This window comes from Haemaphysalis longicornis, unplaced genomic scaffold (assembly GCF_048455015.1).
Source record: "Haemaphysalis longicornis isolate Haplotype H1 unplaced genomic scaffold, Haemaphysalis longicornis Haplotype H1 scaffold_1, whole genome shotgun sequence".
Lineage (NCBI taxonomy): Eukaryota > Metazoa > Arthropoda > Arachnida > Ixodida > Ixodidae > Haemaphysalis > Haemaphysalis longicornis.
Window position 1 is genome coordinate 56,245,676 of NW_027526203.1, and position 26,659 is coordinate 56,272,334.

At 46.7% G+C, this 26,659-nt stretch overlaps 1 pseudogene across 1 annotated transcript in view; it reads left to right on the forward strand.

Moving 5' to 3' along the window:
- LOC144172364 (serine protease HTRA2, mitochondrial-like) overlaps positions 1 to 25,956 on the forward strand; it is a 51,781-nt pseudogene extending 25,825 nt beyond the window's left edge. Inside the window, exons 2-6 of the transcript XR_013323005.1 lie at positions 759 to 981; positions 5,539 to 5,726; positions 9,322 to 9,555; positions 21,715 to 21,823; positions 25,796 to 25,956. The product of XR_013323005.1 is annotated as a serine protease HTRA2, mitochondrial-like (transcript). The remainder of the gene's footprint in view (positions 1 to 758; positions 982 to 5,538; positions 5,727 to 9,321; positions 9,556 to 21,714; positions 21,824 to 25,795) is intronic.
- Positions 25,957 to 26,659: the final 703 nt, after the last annotated feature.

Consider the following 26,659-nt stretch of genomic DNA (forward strand, 5'->3'; position numbering starts at 1 on the left):
TCATGCAATGCACCCGCTCGCATCCCAGGCATCAAATTTGGGTGACAAGAGTCCTGCCTACTCAGCAGGCTCCGTACTGGCTCCGCACTGCAGGCTTTGCCGCTTCGTACCAGTGCTCGCCTACAACTGTATGAGAAAATCCGTACGGGCAAACGGGCCCAGATTTCGCTCAAATTCCAAATCAAATAATTACCCACTCTTCATTTAAAATATGAGTTAGAAACAGGCCAGAAAATATTTTGTAGCTGGAAAGACGGGGATGAGGGGAGATTTGAACTAAGACACACTTTGTGTGGCTGGGGCCCCTATATGTACACCGTGCTATGAATGCGAATTATCAGTGCAAGGAAAAATGTAAATTTGTGGACATCCTAGCAATATCGCGTAATGATGTTGTAATAACACACCTGCAGTGATATCGCATGGATGTCCACAAGCAGATGATCTTGGGTGAAACATTGTATGGACATCACATGAATGTCCTAAAATGACATCGGATATTGTGACCATTTGTGGATATCCTATCAACTTTCGTGGTTTGCTGGGAACCGCTTGGCTTTCGAAGCCTCTGTGGGACGCCGCGACAACAGGATGCCGTGTGGCTCTACTTGGGTCCAGCGAGCGAGCTAAGACAACAAGGCGAGCCCCTAAAGTGCTCTGCACTTAAGAAACTGATTTGTTTGCAATGTTAAGGTATGAAGCTTTCCCATGCCCAGGTGCGTTTGTCTTGGAGCACCGTCTCTCTCTCTCTCTGCCAGGCCATGGGGGTCCGAAGGGAGCGCGCACCAGCGGCTTGAGCCAGTGTGTGGTGGGAGTGTGGGCTGTGCTGTCGGCGTACCTGCTGTGGAAGCAGCATTCCAGCTGGCTGCCGCAGGCGTTTGCCGCCACTGTCCCACCACCCCCTTCATCCCGGTTTAACTTCATCGCCGATGCTGTGGAGAAGTGTGCGCCCGCCGTGGTCTACATCGAGATACTGGGCCGGTGAGGGTCTCGCGTTTCCCCGTGTGTGCATGTTTTTACTTGAGTGCACAGAAGGTGGACAGGCAGCGCGAGTTTGTCCACTTTCAGGGTCGTCTGTAAGCAGTATGGAAACGATAAACTATTGCATAAATGTCCTGCAGTCAGGCCAACCATGTGGCCCCGCAGTGCTGTAACCAGTGATTGCTAGTGCAAGCCTAAGCATTAAAAACTGCACCTTTTTTTTTCCCCCTTGGAAGGAAACTTGCGCCAGTCCTGGGGGAAGCAACCGGCTCTTGGCTGATATTAATTGCAAGGAGTGTGCCTGCAATGTTCTCTAACCTGGTCACTTGTTGGTTCCGAGCTAAGCTTGGCGGCAAGAGAAACAGTGCAGTGAAGCGGAGGTGTTTGTGTGAATTGAAAATTCAAACAAACACTGGCAGGAAACGTCGCTTCAAGGGTGCATTTTTAGGGCAGCCTTCGGCCAGCGGGAGCATGCGCAGTTTCACGGGACTTGCGTCAAGTCACAGGGACACAAAATACCGAGGGCTGAATTAAATAGGCACTGCTGCCCCCTTGGATGTCCGTGAGCGCAGCCTTTGGCAGCGCTGTCTGTTGTAGGGTGTGGGCTTAAAACTAGTGGTGTAGAGGTGGCACCGCTCGTTTGGTGCCATTACGTTGATAACTGTACCTCTGATGCCATTAGTTTTGCAAAAAAGATGGCATGTGACAATGTTGGGCCTTAATTCTGCACAATTGATTATTAGACTGCGTGGCATTGGCTGCGGCAGTTGTGAAAAGGGAGTCGTGAAATAAATGCTTCCACGTTGGCCGAATCCATGAATCCGAATCTGCCCACGGCTTTTGTGTTCGACAGAAAAAGAGAATCAGCTTGCTGAAATTTGAATATTTACAGCATGCTATGGCAGTTCTGCAGGTGGCAATAGAAAATGGCAGGACAACACAGTGCCTCTAAAAAGTGCTTGTTGTAATAAAAAACACACATCTTACAGCGAATTCCACTTGTCAGTGTGAAGGAAATTTTTTTTTTTAATGCACGGTGCATTACCCGTATTTCACTGTCTCCACTGTAAAGCAGTCCACCTAGTTGTGATGGGAAACCTTGCGTTCTGCAGAAACCATGTGTGTTTTGCTGCTCACTTTGAGTTCTTATCAAATTTTAGATGGGTAGATTTGGTCAGTACTCCAAATTGACGTGTGGATTTTGCCATTGCTTCATATTGTTACATGGTGGCAGAACAAATGAGACAAACGATGGCTAAGGAAGATGAGTGATCTATTTACAGTATGTACGTGGCAGCCATGACAGCGCCCAGCCAGGCTGCATGCCACCCACTTCTTGGTTGTTGTTTGCAACGTCGTCGTCTTTTCCTTCTTGTAACAATATGTTGGAACGGTAGGGCAGAAAATGTTGACATGAGGACAAATACTATGGGCAGGCCTGCCGCTGTGATCGCCTGCACGCGTCTTCCAAATCCCCCCCAGAATGCCACACTCTGTGCGAAGGTTATAGTAGCAGCATCAAAAAGGCAGTCAGCAAACATGCCAGTTAGGTTTTTTAATTCTGGCGTGCAAGCCATTGTGAAGCCACTGTGTCACGGTCAAGCTCTAAATGTGGGCCCAAAATGTTTCCCTCTTGCCTAACTCGCTGGTGCATTGTCTTCAGAAACTTGCAAGTATTTGAGGTTTCTAATGTTAAAACAGGTCAGCTCATGCCGAAGTTGAACCCTTTGCTCTAAATTTCAAATTTACAAATGTCCGCTGAATGTTGCAGGGTGTTAAAAAAAATGACCTCAGTATTTCCTGAGCTTTTCATGTCCCTCCTTGTGCGTTTCATCCAAATCGTTGCATAGCAGTGAGAAATAAAAGCAGCTTCTGGGCTGGCCTAAAATTGGGTAACTCACTATCCTTTCTGTGGGTGTCATGAAGGCATGTTATCTGATCAGCTTAGGACCCATCTCTCAGCTTCTTCGACTCTTCACTTTGAGCTTAGGGTTAAAAAAATTAGAGGAGGGGTGTAAATGTCACATCATTGGCTGTGAATCGAATGCGAATAATAGAACTGTACCGTAAGTGGAATTGATCACTTTTGACTGTGACTGTGCTTTGACGTACATGAAAGTTCTGGATGCAGGTATTAAAAAAAATACACAATTTGGGCTGGTGAGGGCTTTTGACATCTGTGTGTTTACCCAGTGCAGAGCTTCATCCCGAAAAGTAATACTAAAAAATGTCATGTAAAAGATCCAGACGGGGTAGCAATTAGCAGTGGAATGAAAAACTGGGCATTCTTGCTAGTAGCGTTCATTTTAAAAAATAGCATTCACATTACCTAGTGTATGCTAGATTCAGCAGCACACGCTTGTTTTATAGAAGTATAGAAGTATCATAAGCATTTATCCACAGTGGCAGCATTTTGTGGGAAAACCAACTTATGTTCCTTTATTATATATTTCCTGATTATTTGTTATGTTTGGGAAAAAAAAATCTGAGCCTAAACAGAAGTGCCGCAATGCACAGGAATGTATTTTGCAACTGGCAAGTTTGTATAGTTTGTACTCATGTCGGCTTTTTTAACCCCACTAGCTCACCGCTGTATGTTTCACCTAACTTAGGCTGCCAGAGCAATGGATGCAAAGGCTGAAAGAAACTGGGAGGAATAGGAGGCCCTCTGTAATACAGCCGATTGCGAACAGCGGTATTGTGACAGCACAACACGGCCGTGAAGTGTGAGCACAATTGGTTCAGGAGACAATGGTTTGCGCGTCGCACAGGGTACAAAGGAGGCGTCGGCTAGCAGAAGTGTCCGCTCGCAGGGACAAAACAATGTGGTGCTTTCATGCACGAGCCTGAGTCCTGTACAAAGCATTGGAGATCATTGAGCGGTGCATTTGTGTGGAGTGCTTATCTGGCTGGGATGCGGAGTACAATGTGGGGCTTTTTTTGTGCTGCATGGAACCTGTTCTCACGCCGTACGAAAATAGCCCCGTGAAAGGAAGCCGTTTTTTTTTAATGCGAAATTTCTCCGGAGTCGAGTTGCTGCAACTTGTTGTGTGGCCGAATAAAAATTAGCCCAAGTTGTTTGCCAGCTTCACTCTTTGCTGTCGTTTTCTTTTCTTTTTTTTTTTTTTCAAAAGTTGGTAGGAGATGAGAAGGTTGTGTTATACTAGTATGCGAATTGAAACTGTAGGCATGAATTGCTGAGCACGGTCACTGTGTGTTGGCGTAGTCCCTCGAAATCCTTGAATACAACGATTCCAGGCAAAGTCTGTGGGAGGGGGGGCCTTTGAATGTCCTGGGTTACAGACAATCTCCTCCTGTTGTGAGGAAGTTTTGGGTGATGTACCCACTGGCACAGTTCAGCAAAGCCCTTGGTGAAGCGGAGCTTTGGGAGGGAAAGTGGGGCTGCACGCATCACTTTTGCACAGGGGACGGCGTCATGCGAGCTGTGCCGAGGGTGGCCGCCTCTTGGGCATCGCAGTTATTGATTCTTTGCTGTTGCCTGCTCAGTTTTCAGTGTGTGCTGCTGGAGCTGATGTTAGCGATGGGATGGGCATATTCTGGCTGGCACGAGTACTGCCATACTTGTTATCCATTCCAGTAGCATGCATCAGAAGCCTACAGATAAATTTTGGGGGTTTGGAGTGTCGAAGCTACTCCTGGAGTGTGAGGCACACCATAAATAGAGGGCTCTGGATTGATTTGTAGACCTTTAAGTGGCACCAAAATCTCGACACATTGGCGTTTGTTTTTTGCCTCCGTTACAAAACCGGCCGCTGCAGCCTGGATCGTGCCCGCATTCCTATACCTGGCAGCGCGACGGTAATTAGCCCCTGGGCCACTGCACTGGGTAGGAGGCTGCAGAAAAGCAGCAGATAACGCAACTGCAGAAATATAAAAAGGTATGTAGTATATGTTGAGGTTTCCCCATCGAACAGTAACACAACCATCGTGCCACTTCTTGGTGGAAAGCCCTGGGCTACAAAATTTTTGGCACAGTTTTAGCACAGTTTTCAAAGTTTATTGATAAAGCACAGGTACTTACGGAATGACGTGATGGGCACACAGACATGCCACATTACCTCAAACACTGGCGAAGGATCTCAAACCTGCGGGCTGAAAGAAATCATTCAGGCATATGAAAAAAAAAAAAAGTTAATTGTTTTTGTGCTTGTGTATTCATGTGTACCTAGAAAATAAAAAACTCAGATTTTTTTTTGCTTGCGCTGCACAGCAGCATATTTACACAACGGGGCTATGCAGGGGAAACACTAATTAAACGTTATGTGGGCTAGACATCAAACTCTATGTGGCAGGCTAGAGCACGCTTGTGAACCATATGCAGGTGTAGTACATTAGCTTGATTGATGCCAAGGCTATGTAATTTTGTGCGCTACGTTATCTGTTATCCAGCTGGACTCTCTCTAGAAAGGCCTGTTAATGGAAGCAGCCCAGCACAAGAATTGGGCTCTTGCTTTTAGTCAGTATTTGCAAGTTGGCCGCCATCTAGGAGCACATCAGTGGAGGGGTGTGCAGCACGTCCCTGTTGTCGTCCCCCAGGCACCCGTTCACGCAGCAGGAGATTGCCGTGTCCAACGGCTCGGGCTTCATTGTGCGGTCGGACGGTCGGACGGTCATTGTGCGACGGCCGGCTAGTCACTGTCAAGCTGCACGACGGTCAGCAGTTCACGGGCAAGGTGGAGGCCATTGACCGCCGCTCAGATCACGCCACCGTTCGCATCCCAGCGGTGAGTGGGGCGGCTGGGGCCCCCTTTCCGTACTGAACCCTGGGGCGTCCTGCGACAGATGTCGCTAGGTTAACCTAGTCCAAACGTTTGTGACGTTATCTGGCAGTCCGAGGAACCAATGTTGCCCCTCCTGTCTTGTTCTTACTCCATAACTCGTGCTTAGAAACGGGCACGGGAATGTCTCAAGAGTCAGCATAGTCTTAAGAATTCATGCTTTTGTCCCAAAAGACTTATAATTAACAAAAAACTCGAAAGACTGCCTTGTCCCGCTGCCATAGAATCTAGTTTTGGCGGCAGCTTCCGTCAGGAAAGCTAGGTATTAATAAGGAGAGGAGATCAAGCGATGGCGACTCCCCAGCCACTTTCTCACCGGGACCTTATGGCATCATAAGATGTTGTTTGTACAATTGCAGTGGGGCCTCCACCTCCGTTTGGTCGTATCAATTGAATGCTAACGTGCAGTTAACACACTGGCAACTCTGTTTTTTAGTATTGCACCTGTTGCATCACTGGTGGCATCGCGCAGCGCAAAATTTCAACATTTCCCAATATTTTTTAGGTTTTTTCTAAAGAAACATCTTTTGGGGGTGGAACAGAGCTGAGTTAGCTTGAAAAGTCTAGTTTTTTTAAATTAAACGCGGGTGAATTTTATTTTTGTGGCACCTTAACAGGCCAGCACCAATAAGAGCTGCTGCTGCTGCTTAAGATCAAACCATGTCTGTGCTGCAGTGGAGTTTGTTGAATTGTCTTCGTTTTGGTAGTTCTCCACTTTTGATAATTCTTTTCAGGTACCTTTGGTCTGTTGGCCTAACTATCTCTTTGTGCCGGTGCGACTTTTGCAGCACTGTGCTTGGCCCATACAAAAGCCGGTGTTGTAAGATTTACCTGTCCTTAGAGCCTTTAGCAACTTTGAGGGAAAACTTTGATCACTCTTACCTCAAGAAAAACCTTGGCCGGCCCACTATGGGCACGTGGTAAGTCTATATGCTCTTTCCAAACAAAAAGAGGAGCGTTTTGTTATTGCACCGCAGAATTGAAACACTAATTTGTAAACGGAAAAAGTGGGAACTGTATCCACCCATTAGCACCCACAGACTTTGCTGCAGTGAACCGAGTGAGAACAATGGAGAGAGGAGATTTATCTTGACATTTGTTTGCTTTTGCTGAACAGGTTATTAGTAATTTGTGCGGCTCGCCACCTTGAATGAAAACAGTTTTCGCTGCACTAGGGAATTTGGCTGTGCCTGGAAACTGCACGTGAGCCTTCACCGCTTTTATTTCTACCTTGAAAGCTTAGCTTTACATTCTGAAAGAATGCGTTGGCTGCTTGCCTGAGATTTTTGTTGTTATCTGTATTCCCCCGTCGTGAGGAGCACAATCCCTAAGCCCCTCTTGATGCTGATTCCGGGTGGAAGGAATTGCCAGTGTTTCGCGCAAGAAGTGCCGTTGTGACCTCACCTGACGTCAGTTATTCTCAGCTGAAACTTCACGTAATGCTTCCAGCATTATGTCACCACATTGCTCAAAAGGGCGTCTGGCAGTTCTCTGCGTTTCGCACCGCTCTCTGTGAGATTTGCATTACCATTGGTCTCCACTGTCCCCACTTGTGAGTTTAGCCGTGTAAGGACACTGCAGCTTTGTAGCTCTCTGGTAGCCCATCTGTGCTCTAGCTGGTTCACACCTTGAGAGGTGCAAGATCAAAACAGGGTGGGGAGGGGAAGAAAGGTTGCCAGGCCAATAAAGCCAGGAATGTTTCTGTGGTGCAGAGCTTATGACTTTCCTCTTGCTTGATTTAAATTTTTCATCGGCCGCATGATCGACTATTTGATTAAGCCTTGAGTGGCTGCTTCGCTGTGCTGCATTGATATCATGGTTACTGATGTCAGCAGTCAAGAACATGTTGTCACAACTGGACGTGACTTTAGTTACAGCACACAGAATAAGGCCAGATGGTGCATGATTCTAAAATGGGTAAAGGACAAGACAAGATGAGTGAACGGATGGAAGCGCTGGAACAGCCTTGGCACCTCTGGAGGCCTACAGTTCATGTCTCACCGTCCATGCTTGTGGTGGTTTGTGTCAACATATTGGGAACAGCTCTGGGTCAAGCTTGTCTCTATACGATCTCTTCGAAGTTCCTGCTGCCAGAGGTGCTAATGCTGTTTAAGTGCTTTGTCTGTTTACTCGTCCTATCCATGTGCCAGTTTTACTGTAAAAAATGAAAGTGAGATTAGGTTTGGTCAAGATCTTGATTAGGATGTTGCTTTTGGTTGGGACGTTACATCTGCCATTAAATAATTTCATTATCCCACTCTTATAGACAGACACTTTTCGAACTACTGAGCTTGCGGTGGCCTTCACAATGCTACGTGGTCATGGGACAGTCAATACTGTGTCACTTACAGATAACTGGACGAAAACCTGTTGGTTCAATCGTCCTCCACATTAGCTTGGTTACGACGTTGCACTACTCATTACGTCGTTACGGGTTTGACCCTTGGCTCCTGTAGTAGATGTTTTTTTGGGGAAGGCCAAAAACAGAAAATATTCTTCTGTTAAGATTTCAGCCCACGTCAAAATCTTTATATACTCTGAATTAGACTGAGCCTCTGATGCATGTCGTAATTTACGTGTAGCTTCAACGCACAAAGCTCTAATTGATTTTTTTGAGCTTAAGGTTAGTTCACTGTAAAAAATACAAGGTTGGATTGCTTTTAGCCTTTTCTTATCCTTTGGCCAACTGCCGGGAAGGTGAGGTGCCATTGGAGCTATGTGGGTTAAGTTTCTTATGGGTGTGTGTGCTCCCTTTTTTAATTTTTCTTTTGTTGTGAAAAGACTCTTCCACAGACATAAATGAAATCATGATGGAATGGCCATGAGAGCTTTGCTCTAAGAAAGGAAAATCTACCTCTTTATTCGGTGGCCTTGGTCACGTGTTGGTCATTTTTGAGCACGGGCAGTCTGTTTCACCCTAAACACAGATATATGTCATTCCGTCATGGGATTTGGGTTTCGGGTTGGCTGCCAATGGTAGTCACAGTCCTGATAGTGGCAGTGTCTGTCCATTTCACCGCTCCAAAAAGGTGCTTTGCTGCCTCAAAGTGCAATTTCTGGCTACTCCAAAAGCGAAATACTTAAATGCCAGTGTAGCAGCAGTTGTGGTCATCAGTTGGGGGTCTGCAGACTCCAGGGGGTCTGTGAGAGCATTTCAGGGGTCATTTCTTCTTTTCTTCTTTTTCCCAGATTTTGCTGCCAATTCAAAAATGTGGCTTCACTGCATGACATGTACGGTTGCTTTTTCTCCGCGTAGCACATCTTTTAAAGTTGGCTTTTTGCACAGCACATCAGATACGCAACAAAGCCAGACACACAAAAGCAGCAGGCAAAAGTTCGAGCTGCCAGAGCAGATTGTCTGACAGCATGGCATGCATCAGCATAGAGGTCAGCCTGAAAAGGCAAACAGGGCGACTTCAGCTCCGTGTGCAGGTTGTGCGACATTGTGGCACAGTTCAGTATAGGTCACTGCGGGATAGCCCAAAAGAGGCAACACTCATGGTTGAGAACCCCCCGTGCATTTCCGCCCTGGCTGTTTCAGAAAAACCTAAAAAAACTGCCGGTGCTGCGGCTGACGCGCACGGAGCAGCTGCGTCCCGGCGAGTGGGTGGTGGCCATGGGCAGCCCTCTGGCTCTGAACAACACCATCACGGCTGGCGTGGTGAGCTCGGTGCACCGCTCCAGCAAGGAGCTGGGCATCCACAACGAGATGGACTACATCCAGACGGACACCGCCATCAACTTCGGGAACTCGGGTGGACCCCTCATCAACCTGGTCGGTGGCTGTCCCTGTTACTGCTAACGTTTCCACGCGTGTCGTGCACCTGCAAACTCAGGCCTCAGGAAAAAGAAAAGAAGAGCATTTGAACCTTAACTCTCTTGTTACTGCGCCTATTCAAAATCATTCACTTTGAACGATACCTTGGGAGCGCCTTTTCATAGCGTTCCAGGCATTTCTGGAACAAGTAAAACTATTTGAGGTTAGCTCAGAAAATTCCCTTTCGAAATCAGTTTTGTTTTCATTTTTGCTACAAAAACATAATTTTAGACACACATTTGCATCACCTGGGTGTGGAAAAGGAGCGTGGTCATCGCGCGTCACTGCTACCAAAGAAGAAGGCGTGCCACTTGTAGTAATTACTCTGCATCAGCGTTTGGTTTTTGTTATCAGGACACGAATGGTGAATCAGAAGATGATTTTCAATCAACAGGTTTGCACTCTGACAGTAGTAATCCCTGAAATCCGCTGAAAATGTCAAGCAGTGCCTGTTTGCAAGGTTATTTTTAGATTTTAGGCCGTTTTATTGCCTTTGCGCTTGTTGTTGTAAGCTGTGTACTTTCCACAGGACCATTCACAAACAGTTTACAACAGTTTTGGTTTCGTTTCTGCATCGTGAAATTCACATTTGGCGCTACTACACAGTTACCCAACTTCAAGCCTATCTGCCGTGGCACCTTCAGCGTCCACTACTGATCCTCGAAAAAAAGCAAGCCACTTGTGATTTCATCTGGCCCCAACCCGATTTCTGCAATAAGAACTTCTGATGCAAGTCAAACGATAACACCCCGTCGCCAGATATCAGTTCCAACTTGGAGAGCGCTTCAAACCGGCCTTGCACACCGCCAGCTGTTCGCCGGCCAGTTTCGTTTCCGTACGAGGGTATCTCCGGAGGTCTAGTGTTGCTCCTTAGTAGAACCAGAGTAGAGTGAACTAGAATACTTGGGTAGTGGAAAAAGCGGCGGCTGCTCCCCACGGCGCCCTTGAAGCCAAACGTGTTAACCGCCGCGCGTGGCGCTCGTGTGCCCCGCCCGAGGAGATCCCAAAGCGGCGCGCGTTGATCGAAGTGCCGCTATGCTGCTGTTTGGTGATTCACGCTGTGTTTTGACGTTTTTTAACCCCTGAACATGGTCTTTTTTGTGTGTAATTACAAGAGGAGCTTTGCAGGCACTGCACTGATCCTTAAGTGTTCTTGATTCTGTCTTTTATTGGTAATACGGACAGGGTGTTATGCGTGCGACGGTTTCTAATTGCAGAAGGGCCATGGCTCATGCACTTTGAAAGGATTGTGCAGTATTGTGGGGTGGGACTGCACCCCTAATAGATTTATGTGATTGCTAGAAATATTTTATATTTGCGATTTGTTTTACCCTGCTTTTATTTGTTAAGTTCCTAACCGTTCATAATTATCTTACGTCTGCAAGACGTGGGCAGCACATTTCATGAACTTGTGCATTTATAAAGCGGTAATTATTTTATGTTAATGGACAACCAGCGTTCCAATGAACTGTGCACTTTTAAAATGATCGCGCGATAAGGTGTGCCGTGTGGTGCTTTTCTTAGAACTACGTACGGTTGCGAATGTTGATGCTTTTCGCTGACTTGAGTGAAGTTTTTATAACGTATCGTGTGTGTTGCGTGGATTAGTGCACTACAAGGGCCCGGGCCAGGTAGCACGCATTTTCTCGGGCCCGGGCCAAGCTCGGGCTTCAACAAAAAATATTTTGACGTGCTTGCCCGAGCGCATGCATGCAGTGTCTTCGTGATGGTTGATGAAAATGTTTCCGCATTGATCATTTAGCTTAAATTAAAAACAAAAAAATCAAAGTGCGAGGTCACTGCGGCGCCGTTAAAAATATCATTCGCTGATACTATACTCAAAAAATATTTTCTATGTTAGGATATATATTTAAATGTGTGTGTGTGTGTTGTACAAAGCTCGGTCCAAGTTTAAGAAAATTAAATGCGATATATCTGTATATATAGTCGCTCTAGGTTGAAAAGGCCGATTTTTTTCGGGCTCATACTCTGTCGGACGCGGGCTGTAATTTAGAAACAGTCTGGTGGGCTCAGGCTTATTTAAATGTGTGTGTGTGTGTGTGTGTGCGTGTGTGTGTGTGTGTGTGTGTGTGTGTGTGAAGGCACACTTGCACACACACACACACGCACGTACGCGCACGCACGCACGTGCGAACACACACGCGCACACGCACGCACGCACACGCACACACACGCGCGAACACACATACACGCACGTATGCACGCACAGACGCACACAACGCGCGCGCACTTGTCTGGGGCGGACCTTCACATTCAGCAGCAGCCCGATATAAGTTCAGACCACGCTGCATGCATCATTGCAAAAAGCGACAAGAGGTTAATATTCTATGTCTGCGGGTACGTTGCCAAGAAAACTGCCCTCAAGACAGAGCGTGAGGAATGCTGTGCACTGTTACTCACAGGAAAAGACACCGTTTTGAGGCTAGGTGCAGCTGATTGCACAAGGCTTCGGGATAATGGAGGTTTGCTTTACCCCCATGGTCGACTTTACAGATTCATCGAGCAGTGGGAGCATATTTTCATGAGCTGCTTCAGCACTCACGAGCTGCACCACGATAGTGTCATAGATGTGCTGGCTATCATCAAACAAAAACAGCAGAGTGCTGTTGGGTGTGATCAGCACTTCTAGTCACTATACAGCCCAGGTGACAGTCTTTTATGTAACCACCCGTTTGCACTTTTTTGTAAAGTCGATCAACCACTCAAAAGCTAAAAAGAGGGCGGGTGCACGCTACTTGGAGTTAAGCCGTTGCACATGATCTTGCTTTGTAAAACTGCAGGAGGAGCCTAGAAAGCGCCACATTTCTTTAAATACTCTCGGTTCTTTTTGCTTGTAATGTAGATGTAAATAATGTATTATGTTATGTTTGTAGGTGTTCGCGTCGAAAAGTGCCCAGTTTTAAAATGATCGCGCAATAAAATTATGCCGTGTGACTTGGTGCTTTTCTGAAAATTGCGGTTGCGAATCCTGTATTTGCGCGCTTTTCGTTGACTTGACTAAAGTTTTAAGACATCTGTCAGGTGTGCTGCATGGGTCAAATTTGAAAAAAGAAAACGGGAAACGTTTGCGCACCCACGACGCAGTTTGCTCGGTATGCAGATCTTGATCGAAAAATCCGCAAGAAAATAAAGGAAAAAAAAGCAGAAGTGACGTATGCTGGCCAGCCTAAAGCACGCCACTCTTTTTTCAGTTGACACAATACGATACCAAAATCATCAAACAACGAAGAACAAAATATCGGCATGATAGCGAGCTCGATCTCTAAAGCACGGCGCGGTCTGCTCGGTTGGCCAAATGGGATGAAGAAATGAGCAAACGGTAAATACACGACGTAGCTACCTTTCCCATAAAAACCCTGGTACATTAATAGCATTATCAACGGTTTTTACACGTAAAAAGAACTGTAGCCCCTCGGAGACTGCCCCAACGCACGCCTACCCGCCGCTACCCGAGGCAAAAAAGCGCTCGGGCGGCGCACGCGAGCGCCACCGCGCGGGGTTGACACGAAGTGCCTCACTTGGCGGCGGCCGCTTTTTCCACTACCCAAGTATTCTAGTTCACTCTACTTGAACTAGAGTGAACTAGAATACTTGGGTAGTGGAAAAAGCGGCGGCTGCTCCCCACAGTGCCCTTGAAGCCAAACGTGTTAACCGCCGCGCATGGCGCTGGTGTGCCCCGCCCGAGGAGATCCCAAAGCGGCGCGCGTTGATCGACGTGCCGCTATGCTGCTGTTCGGTGATTCACGCTGTGTTTTGACATTTTTTGACCGCTGCACATGGTCTTTTTTGTGTGTAATTACAAGAGGAGCCTTGCAGGCACTGCACTGATCCTTAAGTGTTCTTGATTCTGTCTTTTATTGGTATTACGGACAGGGTGTTATGCGTGCGGCGGTCTGTAATTGCAGAAATGTCATGGCTCATGCAGTTTGAAAGGATTGTGCAGTATTGTGGGGTAAGACTGCACCCCTAATAAATTTATGTGATTGCTAGAAATATTTTATATTTGCGTTTCATTTTACCCTGCTTTTATTTGTTGAGTTCCTAACTGTTCATAATTATCTTACGTCTGCAAGACGTGGGCAGCACATTTCATGAACTTGTGCATTTCTAAAGCGGTAATTATTTTATGTTAATGGACAACCAGCGTTCCAATGAACTGTGCACTTTTAAAATGATCGCGCGATAAGGTGTGCCGTGTGGTGCTTTTCTTAGAACTACGTACGGTTGCGAATGTTGATGCTTTTCGCTGACTTGCGTGAAGTTTTTAAAACGTATCGTTTGTGTTGCGTGGATTAGTGCACTGCAAGGGCCCGGGCCAGGTAGCACGCATTTTCTCGGGCCCGGGCCAGGCTCGGGCTTCAACAAAAAATGTTTTGGGACGTGCTTGCCCGAGCGCATGCATGCAGTGTCTTCGTGATGGTTGATGCTAAAATGTTTCCGCATTGATCATTTAGCTGAAATTAAAAAAAAAAAAAATCAAAGTGCGAGGTCACTGCGGCGCAGTTAAAAATATCTTTCCCTGATACTATACTCAAAAAATATTTTCTATGTTAGGATATATATATATATATATATATATATATATATATATATATATATATATATATATATAGTTTTGGAAATGAGGGGCTCGTTAGGAAATACAGAAAGAAATGCCGGCTAACCATTCCCCTATGCCAAAGAAGGCATAGGGGAATGGTTGACTATTTTTTACCCTTAGTGACGTTACATTATTTTTTTTATTAATTACGTGAGAAAGAAAGAAAGAAAAACATGCGCCCAGAGTGGGGACCGAACCCACGCCTTTCGATTAGATCTTGAATGCCTTACCAATTCGGCCGAATTGGCGTGGGAAAGGCACACTTGCACACATGCACACACACACACGCAGGCACGCACGTACGCGCACGCTCGCACGTGCGAACACCCACGCACACACGTACACGCACACGCACACGCACACACACACACACACGCACACACACACGCACACGCAGACATTGGCAGATCCAGAGGGGGGGTCCGGATGCCCTGACCACCCCCTTAATTTTTGAATTTATACTTCCAAGAAGGTGTCTAATTATGAAGATGTCTAGGAAAAGTCTAGAAGTGATTTTTTTTCCTATTTCTTGTTTTGGCTTCATGAAATTGCGGTGAATAAAAAAGGTTGCTATCCTCGTCCTCCTTATCATCATCATCACTGATAGGAGCTGACCCCCACCTCAGAAAAAACCTGGATCCGCCCCTGCACGCAGACACACACACACAGACACACACACACACACACACGCACATACACACGCGCACGCACGCACACACACGCGCGCGAACACACATACGCGCACGCATGCACGTACAGATGCACACAACGCGCGCGCACACGCCCGCACGCACGCACGCGCACTTGTCTGGGGCGGAACTTCAGCAGGCACGTACGTTCACCCGGTTCGAATTAATTTATTGTTTCCCACACAGTACACCGCGCTATGCAAGTTTTATCCACAGCTAGGTACCCTCCAGCATATAATTGTGGAATGCGCTCACAACCCAGCCCTACCACCCCTCTCCACCTGTTCCTTTCCTGAGCTTTGGGAGACACTGTTGACCAGCTGTCAATCGGAGGACCAGACTCTCCTGGTGACACGGGCCAAGACGGCGAGGGCAACGCATGGATTCCCGGACTAGGGTTCCACTCTCACATTTGAGCTCATTAAAATGTTCTCTCTCTCTCTCTCACACATTCAGCAGCAGCCCGATATAAGTTCAGACCACGCTGCATGCATCATTGCTAAAAGCGACAAGAGGTTAATCTTCTATGTCTACAGGTACGTTGCCACGAAAACTGTCCTCAAGACAGAGCGTGAGGAATGCTGTGCACTGTTACTCACAGGAAAAGACACCGTTTTGAGGCTAGGTGCAGCTGATTGCACAAGGCTTCGGGATAATGGAGGTTTGCTTTACCCCCATGGTCGCCTTTACAGATTCATCGAGCAGTTGGAGAATATTTTTACGAGCTGCTTCAGCACTCACGAGCTGCACCACGATAGTGTCATAGATGTGCTGGCTATCATCAAACAAAAACAGCAGAGTGCTGTTGGGTGGGATCAGCACTCCAAGTCACTTACAGCCCAGGTGACAGCCTTTTATGTAACCACCCGTTTGCACTTTTTTGTAAAGTCGATCAACCGCTCAAGAGCTAAAAAGAGGGCGGGTGCACGCTACTTGGAGTTAAGCCGCTGCACATGATCTTGCTTTGTAAAACTGCAGGAGGAGCCTAGCAGGCACCACATTTCTTTAAATACTCTCGGTTCTTTTTGCTTATAATGTAGCTATAAATAATTAAATGTAAATAATGTATTATGTTATGTTTGTAGATGTTCACTGCGCCGAAAAGTGCGCAGTTTTAAAATGATCGCGCAATAAAATTATGTCGTGTGACTTGGTGCTTTTCTAAAAATTGCGGTTGCGAATCCTGTATTTGCGCGCTTTTCGTTGACTTGACTGAAGTTTTAAGACATCTGTCAGGTGTGCTGCATGGGTCAAATTTGAAAAAAGAAAACGGGAAACGTTTGCGCACGCACGACGCAGTTTCCTCGGTATGCAGATATTGATAGAAAAATCAGCAAGAAAATAAAGAAAAAAAAGCAGAAGTGATGTATGCTGGCCAGCCTAAAGAAAGCCACTCTTTTTTCAGTTGACACAATACGATAGCAAAATCATCAAACAACGAAGAACAAAATATCGGCATGATAGCGAGCTCGATCGCTAAAGCACGGCGCGGTCTGCTCGGTTGGCCAAATGGGATGAAGAAATGAGCAAACGGTAAATACATGACGTAGCTACCTTTCCCATAAAAATCCTGGTACATTAAAAGCATTATCAACGGTTTTTACAGGAAAAAAGAACTGTAGCCCCTCGGAGAATGCCCCAACGCACGCCTACCCGCCGCTACCCGAGGCAAAAAAGCGCTCGGGCGGGGCACGCGAGCGCCACCGCGCGGGGTTGACACAAAGGGCCTCACTCGGCGGCGGCCGCTTTTCCCACTACCCAAGTATTCTAGTTCACTCTAACCAGAGTCCTTCAATGCTTCTCTGATCATGAAACTCCCGGCCAAGTTTCGTACGGGGACAAACGCTACCGCGAGGGGCGCCACCGCAGATCAGAGGGCATCGGGCTGCCGCCGCTGCTGGGTAGCCAGACCGGCAGGCAGGAACGCAGTAGCAGCATGCCCGTTTGCACCAAATTTTTTCGCCACTCACAAAATGACAAGTCCATTAGAGCGGCCCACGACACGTAAAGCGTAAGCGCACTGCTGATAAGGCGGCAAGCGTCTTTTTTATCTTACTCCGTGGTCCATTCCCTGCCAAACGCGCTCTGACCACGCCCTTGGCAGCCCTCCAATCAACACCAGCGCTGCGGCGCGGCAGCGTACGAAGCTCTCCCATAGCGTGACTGCAAGGTTTCATGACCAGAAAGGCATTGAAGGACTCTGGTAGAACTGTCTATTTGGACGGAGGTTTGGTATTGTTTCTTTTTGAAAGTGTTAGGTGGTGCTCAAAGCAGGAGGCTCGTAGTGCTGAAAACTGTCATCGCGCAACAGCTACTCGGCCAAAGTTTGCAGGGCACAATTCTAGCGCATCGTACCTCATTCCTGCAACCAGGGCTGTAATTGGTAATAAACCGCAAGTTTATGTTTTGAGAGATAACTGACAGTGAACGTCAGCGAACATCAACCAGAGTTTTGTTTTCAACTCCATGCAAATTTTTCCACATCGCGTGCTTGTCCCGAATGCTGTGCTGGCCATAAATGCAAAGTCCATCATTGACAAGATGTTTTTACATCACGTGGGTACAAATTTGTGTCTTTGATTATGTCAAACCACCAGATTTCTTCCAGGAAACCACCCAAAATTGCCCATTTTGAAATGGAGGTTGGGCTTCACCGCATGGTGCGGCCACCATGAGTGCTAACATTTTTTGTTTTAACGTGACAAACTGGTCCGCGAAAGTTAAAATGTTTTCTAGGATGTGTTTTTGAAATGTTTCCCTACAAAATGTATATTGAAAATTTGTTCTACAATTGGTGGTTTGTTATGTACAACTCCTTTTTATTTTGTATGACAACTTGACAAAAAACTGATTTTGATATTTTTTTTCGCAACTATGATGTATGAAAACATTATAAAAACTGGTGTAGTTGGAAAGAGTGTTAAATCATCGGCATTTTATGTTGCTGTCATTAGTGCCTAATCAGTATGTGTCGCAGAAAAAAAAAATTTTTCTTAGACCCATAAAAATCGGTCAGTTTCCTGTGGTAGCGAAACATTAGCGTAGTGAACTTCAGTCTTAAACAAATCTTTGGGACAAGTGTTGTTTAACTTCATGCTCATTGAACCCTATGTATACCGTATTTACTCATATAATGAACCCAGTTTTTTTTCCCCAAAAAATTCGGCGTGAATTTGGGGGGAGGGTTTTTTTTATGTGGGTAAAAGTTGCAACAGATTTTTAAAAGTTAAAATTTCATGTGATAAAGATGCTAAAAGGAGTGCTGTCAAATCTTTGCCTTTCCAGTAAAAACACGTAGGTAATTATATGACCAAATTTATTTTTTATTCACAACAAGCTAGTGGCCCCCTACTCACCGTTGTCCCCCTGCTTGCCATCGGAGCTGTCCTCCTCACGTGAGTCGTTTTTTGCGACCCTACAAAATGTATATTGAAAATTTTTTCTACAATTGGTGGTTTGTTATATACAACTCCTTTTTATTTTGTATGACAACTTGACAAAAAACTGATTTTGATATTTTTTTTCGCAACTATGATGTATGAAAACATAAAAACTGGTGTGGTTGGAAAGGGTGTAAAGCGTTTCTGCTCGTACTGTGGCGTCATATCAAGTTACTGCAATCATCGATGGCATCAGCAACCATGCCGAGATAAAAACATATTGAACAGTGCCTTTTCTATTTCCGCTGCATTTTTTATGCATGGTAACATTCTCAAGAAGAAAAGGGGGGGAGGGGGGGGGGAGTTCAATACACAAGTAGATACGGTATTTAGCCAGATTAAACCAGTTTTTCTTTCGTTCCAATATGAAGCCCACTGCAGTAGAAGTACTAATTGAAACTGGTCTTTGCGTTGACAATGTGGCAAAACTACTGGTAGTGCAAGTAACACAGGCCTGGTGTAACGTTGCTAGGCTTGCCACGAAGCACGCAGGCATCAGAGGCCACCGGCAATGCAGGCTGAGTGCAGCGTTTGCCAGCCTGCTGTATTTGTGTCTTTCTACCTGCAAGCTGTTTCATCCGTGTGCAACATCACACGTTCACGCCCCTCTGTTGCTTTGTCACGGTGCCTTCCACCGTACGTGCATTGCCCCTCTGCTTTGTATTTACTGTATGCATGCAGAGGTCATCCCCCCCCTCCCTTCTAAACATGAGACGAAAACTTGTAATGGAAAAAAAAAGTGAAGTGCATCCGAGGGCTGCTATGAAACTGCAGCTTATTTAAAGGGACACAAGTGTAAAGCAAGTTGGCCTGTATTGGTAGGTTAGAATGTTGAAAATAGGAATACACTACTCATAGGAGCAGCAGTAGTTGCTTATCAATGCCGAAAATGCCTAAAGCGCAGAAACTGGTATCAACAGTTTTGGATACCAACACTGAGACAGCGGGAACTTGTAAATGTAAAATAAATGTATAATAAGCAACTTTTTTTCGTCATGTGCTTTTTAAAAGCCACAAACTTCAGCAGCAGACATTATCAAATAGGATGCCTCAGCCGAGGCAGTTGGATTGGAGCAAGATGGTCGTCAACTTTGTAGATAATCAATTGTGCGTGTATTTTGTACACTTTCTTCAAAGTAGCAGTACCCAATGAGAAAGCTTTGCCTGGGGCACCATAGAGGGGCAGGACTTGATGATCGACTTTGCCTGGACGCTGCTGTACCACCAAGGTGGCATCAGAAAAAAAAAAGGAAACGTTTCGATAGGTTGCAGGGGTGGAAGTGCAGCTCCATTTGCTCCACGCTGCTCCAATCCGCTTTTCTTGCTCCATCCTGCACCAAGAGGCAGAATTGCTCCGAAACTGCTCGAAAGCATTGACTGGCATTGAACATCACCTCATAGTTGCCTCCTATCTTGCGGCGTGCAAGATGTGAGGCAACTGTGAGGTGATGTTCAACGCCAGTCGCATTGTGCACAGAGCAGTAGGCATACCTCAGCCAAACTAAGCGCCACTCACTCACACTCACACAGAAAAATATATTTTTCCTCACGCACTCTCTCGTACTCACGCTCGCCAGTCACCCTCGTCACTCGCACTCACTCACTCACTCACACTCACGCTCACCATGCACTCTTCTCCACTCGTGCTCATGCTCACCACTCCCTGTAACCACTCACACTCACTTGCGCTCACGCTCACTGCTAGCTGTCTCTACTCACACTCACTTGTGCTCACGCTCATCACTCGCACTCACCCCCGCTCACCATTCGCTGCCATCACTCGCGCTCGCGCTCCCCACTCATCATCTCCCCTCGTACGTGAGTGTGTGTAGTAGACCCTCCATGAGTGATGAAACCCAACAATAATCGTGCATTACAGCGTCAGAAGGCCATCCGAATCATATTCCTAAATCAACACTCCAGCAGAAAACTGATTCTAGGGTGCCCCTCAGCAGGAGTTCAGTGACGACATATTTTCGGAGCTAAAAGCAATCCTGCCATTAACAACCATCACGGCTAGCAGCTCCTGCGACGACTAGCCAACAGCGAGTACAAGCGCAATGGTGGCGATCACTGCGGTAAGCCCCGCAAATGGCGTGAGTAGCACAAGTGCACTCGCAAGTGGTGAGCGGGGCTCGCCGCGAGTGGCGCTCGCACTCACGAGTGGTGAGCGGTGCTCGCTGCGTGTGGGGCTCGCACTCACTCGCACTCCCACCCGCCAGTCCAAAACGATGGCGAGTCTCACTCACCACTCACGAATCCAACGAACTCTGTAAAGGATGCTCGGAGCTTGGAGTTACTCTTCTCAATTTCCCGGTCCGCAAGTGTCGGTGAGGTTTCACAAGGCTTGGGAGTGACCTTGGGGTGCAGGTGATGCGTGAACTTTGGCCCCAGATGCAGGCTTCACTGCACAGCGTGCTGCTCCGTTATGCATGCATCGGCACCAGCAATTTTTCCGCGTAGTGTAAGAAGCAAGAATTAAAGTAGTTTTTATTGTTCAGCCGTACCCGCGCCATTTTATTTTATTAAAAGTGCGGTTGCCATTCCAAAGGGTAGATGGGTGCTTGCCACCGTGACCTGTCCACCAGGATGAGATAACAGGCGATGCCCTGGCATGAGCAAGAGGGGAGATTGTGTTTAGCTAGCAACTATATCTGCACGTAATTAGTTCTGTAGGTGTCTTGCCCAACGTCGCCCAGCAAACATTCATTCTCCCACTGGGAAGTCCACTGTTTGCACTCGAGCCTGCAGTACTCTTCAGCTGCTCCTCTCTGAGTAATGTTTTTGTGCAATGATGGCACTGTCAATGGGTGTAGCTGTTGGATATTGTAACGCACGCCCTATAGAATGCACCAAGTGTGCTGCAAGGGCTTGTGAACATTTCACTTTGAGCAAGTCTTGCTGTCATTGTCTGCATAACTTTCTCAAATGGTGCGTCACTTGTCTTTGCGCCTTGTGAACTTGTAGCTAGGCTCCTAATGTTTTCGGAGTCAGTATTCTAAAGCATTGCTAAGTGGCAAATTCGGCGTTTCTTTATTGCTACTCTGTGGTGGCAAGTCACGTAGTGATGCTTCCTGTTTGTACCAAGCTAGTGCTAATTACCTAAATCAGGGGGCCTGTTTTGTGGACTGTTCTAATCTATTTTGGTGTGCATACTAAAAGAGTAGTCCCAGCCTTTGCAAGGTTCCATTCAAAAAGAAACGATAATGCCAACAAGAAAATATCTTGCATGTGGTTGGTACCTCCTCTGGGGCAGTATTTCTAATATCCAAGTTGTTTTAAATGTAGTGTGCTGTGCTTCTTGGTGCTGTGCTTCTTATTAATGGCGTCACTTGACGAGGCCCTCGTGTTCTGCTTCTCCTTTCAGGATGGAAACGTCATAGGCATCAACACAATGAAGGTCACAGCTGGAATCTCCTTTGCCATCCCTGCCGACTATGCGCTCACCTTCCTGGAGGACGCCTCCAAAAAATGCCGTGAGTGGGGGCTTGTTGCTTTCGTATTTGTTGTCAACACTCTGCACCCATTGTTGTACACGCTTACGCAGTTGCATTGGCATGCATGCATGTGTCATTGGGTTTGCTGATGTCCCTAGCACAAAGGTTCTCAGGCATGTTGGTCCCAGGGAACCCTGCTAAGCTCCGTTAAGTGCCAAGGAACCCCCCCCCTCTCGCCATTTTTCATTCCGTTCATGCTACATTCACGTGCAATAAATTCGGAATTTATTGCACGTGAATGTTGACTTTACGCTAGCGCGTACGCTAACGGCACCTATCTCCAAACAGGAGAAATGTGCATGGGGGTAATATAAGACCGAGATTCAAGTGCAATAGTTTAACCACGTGGCCTGTTTTCGGAGTCTGGCTGGATACAAGCTGCTGGCGGGATTTATTGCGCAGCTCGCGCCTTTGTGTTATGCACTGAGATGTGCTGACTGACACTTGGGCATGAGTAATGGAGGTTCCTTAGACTTAAGCACCTCGGGTTCGGAACGAGGGAAAATTTATCAGTGGCTCGCGGAACCCCGAGGAGGGCCCTACGGAACCCCTAGGTTCCGCGGAACCCACTTTGAGAAACCATGCCCTAGCACTATTCGAAGAACACTGATATGCAGTGAGGGGCAGTAAAGAAAATGAGAGCGTGTTGATTTCCGGGCATGTGTGATTGTAACCAAATCAAGGGAGATCTCTCTGGAGACTCCCTTACTAAGTGGTCTGGGTGGCACCAATGCATTGCTGCATCATCTCGGCTAGGCTGGTTCAGGTGGTAGCGTGTTAATGGGATGTCACCCGCATAACAAGTGCATGTGCAGACCACTGTCAAAGTCCAGTGTTACACAGATTTATAAAGCAGCGCAGGCGTCGGTTGGCAGGGTGTAGGCAAAAAAAGGGAGCAGTCGTATTGCAGAAAGAGCACCTGCATTATTTCGAAATGGTTCAGAAACGTGAATGCACACGGACCTAGTTATGAGAGATTTTTCTCGTTTGAACGATCGCGAAGGGGGAAGGGGTATAAATTGGGAAGCTGTTGACGTGCGTGCCTGCAGGGTTCAATACTCGTGGGGAAGCATCGCTGTTCTGCCATTGGTCAGCAGTGTCGTTAGCTGTTGGCGAGTATGTGGGTTCACTGCAGACCTTGCTGCCGATGGTTGCACGCATTGATCATCGCTTGGGTGCGGTACAAAACGATCAAGAATGTCAAATGCTGCCATTCTGAGCGCATTTTGTTGTGTTCATGTGCACCTAGCTGGTGCAGAGCAAGCATGTTTTCTCACACAGTAGCAAGTCGGCTGGCAGTGGCTGTGCTTCTGTGCATTTCATTTGAAAAATTTGTTGTCGAAAAGCCAGCTAGAAAGCATTGTTCTCTGCTGGGAACGTGCACAAGCAGGCAGGTCAGTGTGCACATACAAATGCAGTGGCAGTGTTAGATAGAGAATCCAGTTTATTATAGTAGTAGTTGCTAGGGCTGTGCTAGGAGTAATTTTTGCCTTTGAAGAGATAGGGAGCCAAAATTTTACAATTTCCAGTTCAAAAACTTAGCGTTACATTTTCTTGAATATTCTTCAGTAACTGGGTCATTTGAAAGCTTTTGTAAAATTTTTATGTGGCATGAAACAACCGTAAAAAAAGCTATCCTACTGCTTTTAGCTCTATTGGGGATGTATTATATGGGGAGGCAACTTTGATCCCATGTGGGCACATAGCCACAAGTGTTTCATTATTAGTGTACCGAGAGTATAACTGTTTAAACAAGTTATTATCGCAGCTTTCTTGAGCAGAAAGAAAAGTGGCAGTGTCATGTTTGTAGTACATTCCAGTTCTAAAAAGGCAAGCTTAGCATGTGGGGCAATGCAAGGCATAAAAAATTAGCCAGACTTGTAAAACCTCGCAGGCATTCCATCACGGCTTGGTGATTATCATCCTTGTATGGGTCCCTGTCTGAGTACTAGCAACACATTAATTGTATTGACACAGTTGCAGGGGATGAGGTGGGCTTTGTTACAGATGAAACGGGCAGTGGAGGGATTGTAGATAAAAACTGCCCGTTTTTATCTGTAATCTGCAGGGAACCACCCGTTTCAGGGAGGGAACTGCTGGGAACCGTCTGTCGTGACAGTACTTTTAACACCTGTACTGTGAATGTCCCCACAAGCACAGAAATCTTAAATATGGGTTCTCCTGAGGGTCCCACCTAATATAAATCTCGTAAAACCATTGCGCCCATAATTGGTGCAAGTGAGCGATAGTTAAACTAGCTCTTTCAGTGCCGCAGTTTCCTTGCCTTGTGGCAAGAAAGCTTTATCTGGGTGTCAGAGTACAGAGCGAGACAAGTTTGTTGTTGTTCAGAATGTCCTACATCGGAAAAAAAGAACATGATAGGTATAAGAGAAAGTTCACAGTATTGCATCATTTGACTGGAGAACTGGGGACTATGGCACTGCACAGCTATGCTTCCTTGTCTAGAATGTGTTGATGAGGGCCGGTTGAGTTTGATGTCACAAGTTTCAAGATTTTGGAAAAGCATGCTAGCCTTGCAGTAATGTCTGCCTCCGATTGCACAGCATAAACGAGTGCCTTGCAACCAGCGTGAGGAATTCTTTCGGTATAACTTGACTTGGTTAGACACTAGTCAAAGAAGAGGCTTTTTAATGTAATGCAGCCGCACGTTACATGGTGGTCCTTACAGCAGAAGCAGCAGAGTCCCGTTACATTTCTTGCTTGGCCTTTGTGAAAAAGCTCAAAACCCACTGACTTAATGCTGCTACTTGGTAATTTGATTCAGCAGATTATTTATAGTGCATGAAATTGGCCCTCGTAAGGGAAATGGTACAGGGAATGTTTTTGTGGCATCTGGCACTGTTGTTGGCTATCAACACAAGCACAGAGGAGACCATTGGAGGATGAATACTTTTGACAAACACTTCTGGTCAATTCCGGGTAACCTAAGCAATTCTTTTGGAAGATTAGACCCGGTAAAGGCCTCCAAAAGGTGGAGGGACCAGTTTGAATACCGTTTATGTGGCTGGAAGCATATTTGTGGCCAACAGCAGAATTTTGTTGAGCTGTTTAGCAACAAAGGGCTGTGTAATACTTGTTGCTGTGGCCCTCCGGCTACAAGTCCACAGTCTTGATTCCAGGCTGCAGTGACTTTTAACAGCAGAACTGCTTAAGCCTGAGCTTGGTCCGGTGGCAAAGTTAAAAAAACAAGAAAAAAGGTGCACGCAGTGCCTCCTGGCGAGGAGGGAGAGCGCGAAAGCAGTGCGCATCAGATAGCAGCGGAGGGCACGTGCTAGCCTCCCGGCCTAGCCTCCCAGCAGGGCTCAGTTCTAGTCAGGCCCAGCTTCCAGCAGCAAAGAGTGAGCTAGCTTTGCAGCCAGGCTCAACTCTACTCCGAAAACGCGCGGCATAAAAGAAGGTGTGTCGACAACACACAGTGCTTCGTGACTCCGTACCAAACCCATCGTTTAGACTTCCGCAAAACATGGGTCGGCCAAAGGAGTATGCAGCTCTTGAGGAAGAAGAAGGGCAGTGCGAACGCCATCGTGTCGCTGCTCTAGAACATCACCCCTCAAGACTTAGCCTAGCCTAGCAAGAACATAGCAAAGCCTAGCAAAACTTGGCAAAACCGGAAGAAGCTAGGTCAACCCCCAGCTCCGCTGTTTCTCCAGCCTTGCAACAATTTTTTTTTATGGAGGCAGGTAGCATATACTGGATCATGCTGATATAGGCTGGAAAGGCCCGAATGGGTGGAGCCTCTTTCATTCCCACCAGAAAATTGGCCACTTTCTGTGGGTCTAAAAGAGACATTCATGCACATTAATGACGCAGGGAGAGGAGGCACGAAACAAAATGTGCTGGTCACCCTATGCCTGTTTAATTTGTGGTTCGTGCTTTTTGGGCGTGCCCCCTCTTGGGTAACGTCTATCCGTGGTGGGTGTGCGTATGCAGAGGAGGAGGCGTCGACCGACCGGTGGTACCTTGGCATCACGATGCTGACCCTGACGCCCAGCCTCATCCTGGAGCTTCAGCAGCGGGATGCCATGCTTCCCCACGTCCACAGCGGTGTGCTCATCTGGAGGGTGATGCTGGGATCGCCCGCCAACCTGTAAGGTCACACACTGTGCAGTGTGCAGTGTGTCACTACCGGGCGGTAGTGACGTGCACGTAATGGTTTGCGAGGACATGTTTGACGCAACCGCCCTCCCCGTGGCGTTAAACTTCCCCGAGGGTGTTTTGCAATCTAAGTTTGCATGCAAACTGTCCGCCTTTGTCTCTTGTGGTTTGTAAAGGGAAGGAGCAAACATTGGAGCACACAAAGTCAAGGCTGCCTGCGTTTGGCAGTGAGGAATTGCACATTTTGTTCAACTGTGCTGTTTTGTAGTGTGGTTAGTTGCAGGGGACTGAAACCTTGTTTTGGTCAGTTAATTGTTTAAAAGTCATATACAGTGTAGACCACTCATAATGTAGTGTAGACCGCTTATAACGTATGTTGCGGGAGCCGCAAAAATCCGCACTATTATAAGCGGTACTGCACTATAAACAAAACGGGCGCAAATCCAACTACCTCACAACCTACCTCTCAAGTCATCCTATATTTATCATCACTCAAACGCACAGCACTTAAAAACATACGTACGGTCTTTATTTTATATTTTTTTCAGATCAGACGCTGCTGTTGGGTCTTACACATTGTAAGTGCAATCTTACAAACGGCGAGCACGACTAACTTTCGTTGTGTTTGTGTTTTGAAGGACCATGGCTATGTTTTTAGCATCTATGAACAGATGCTGCGGGACAATGTGATCAGAACGC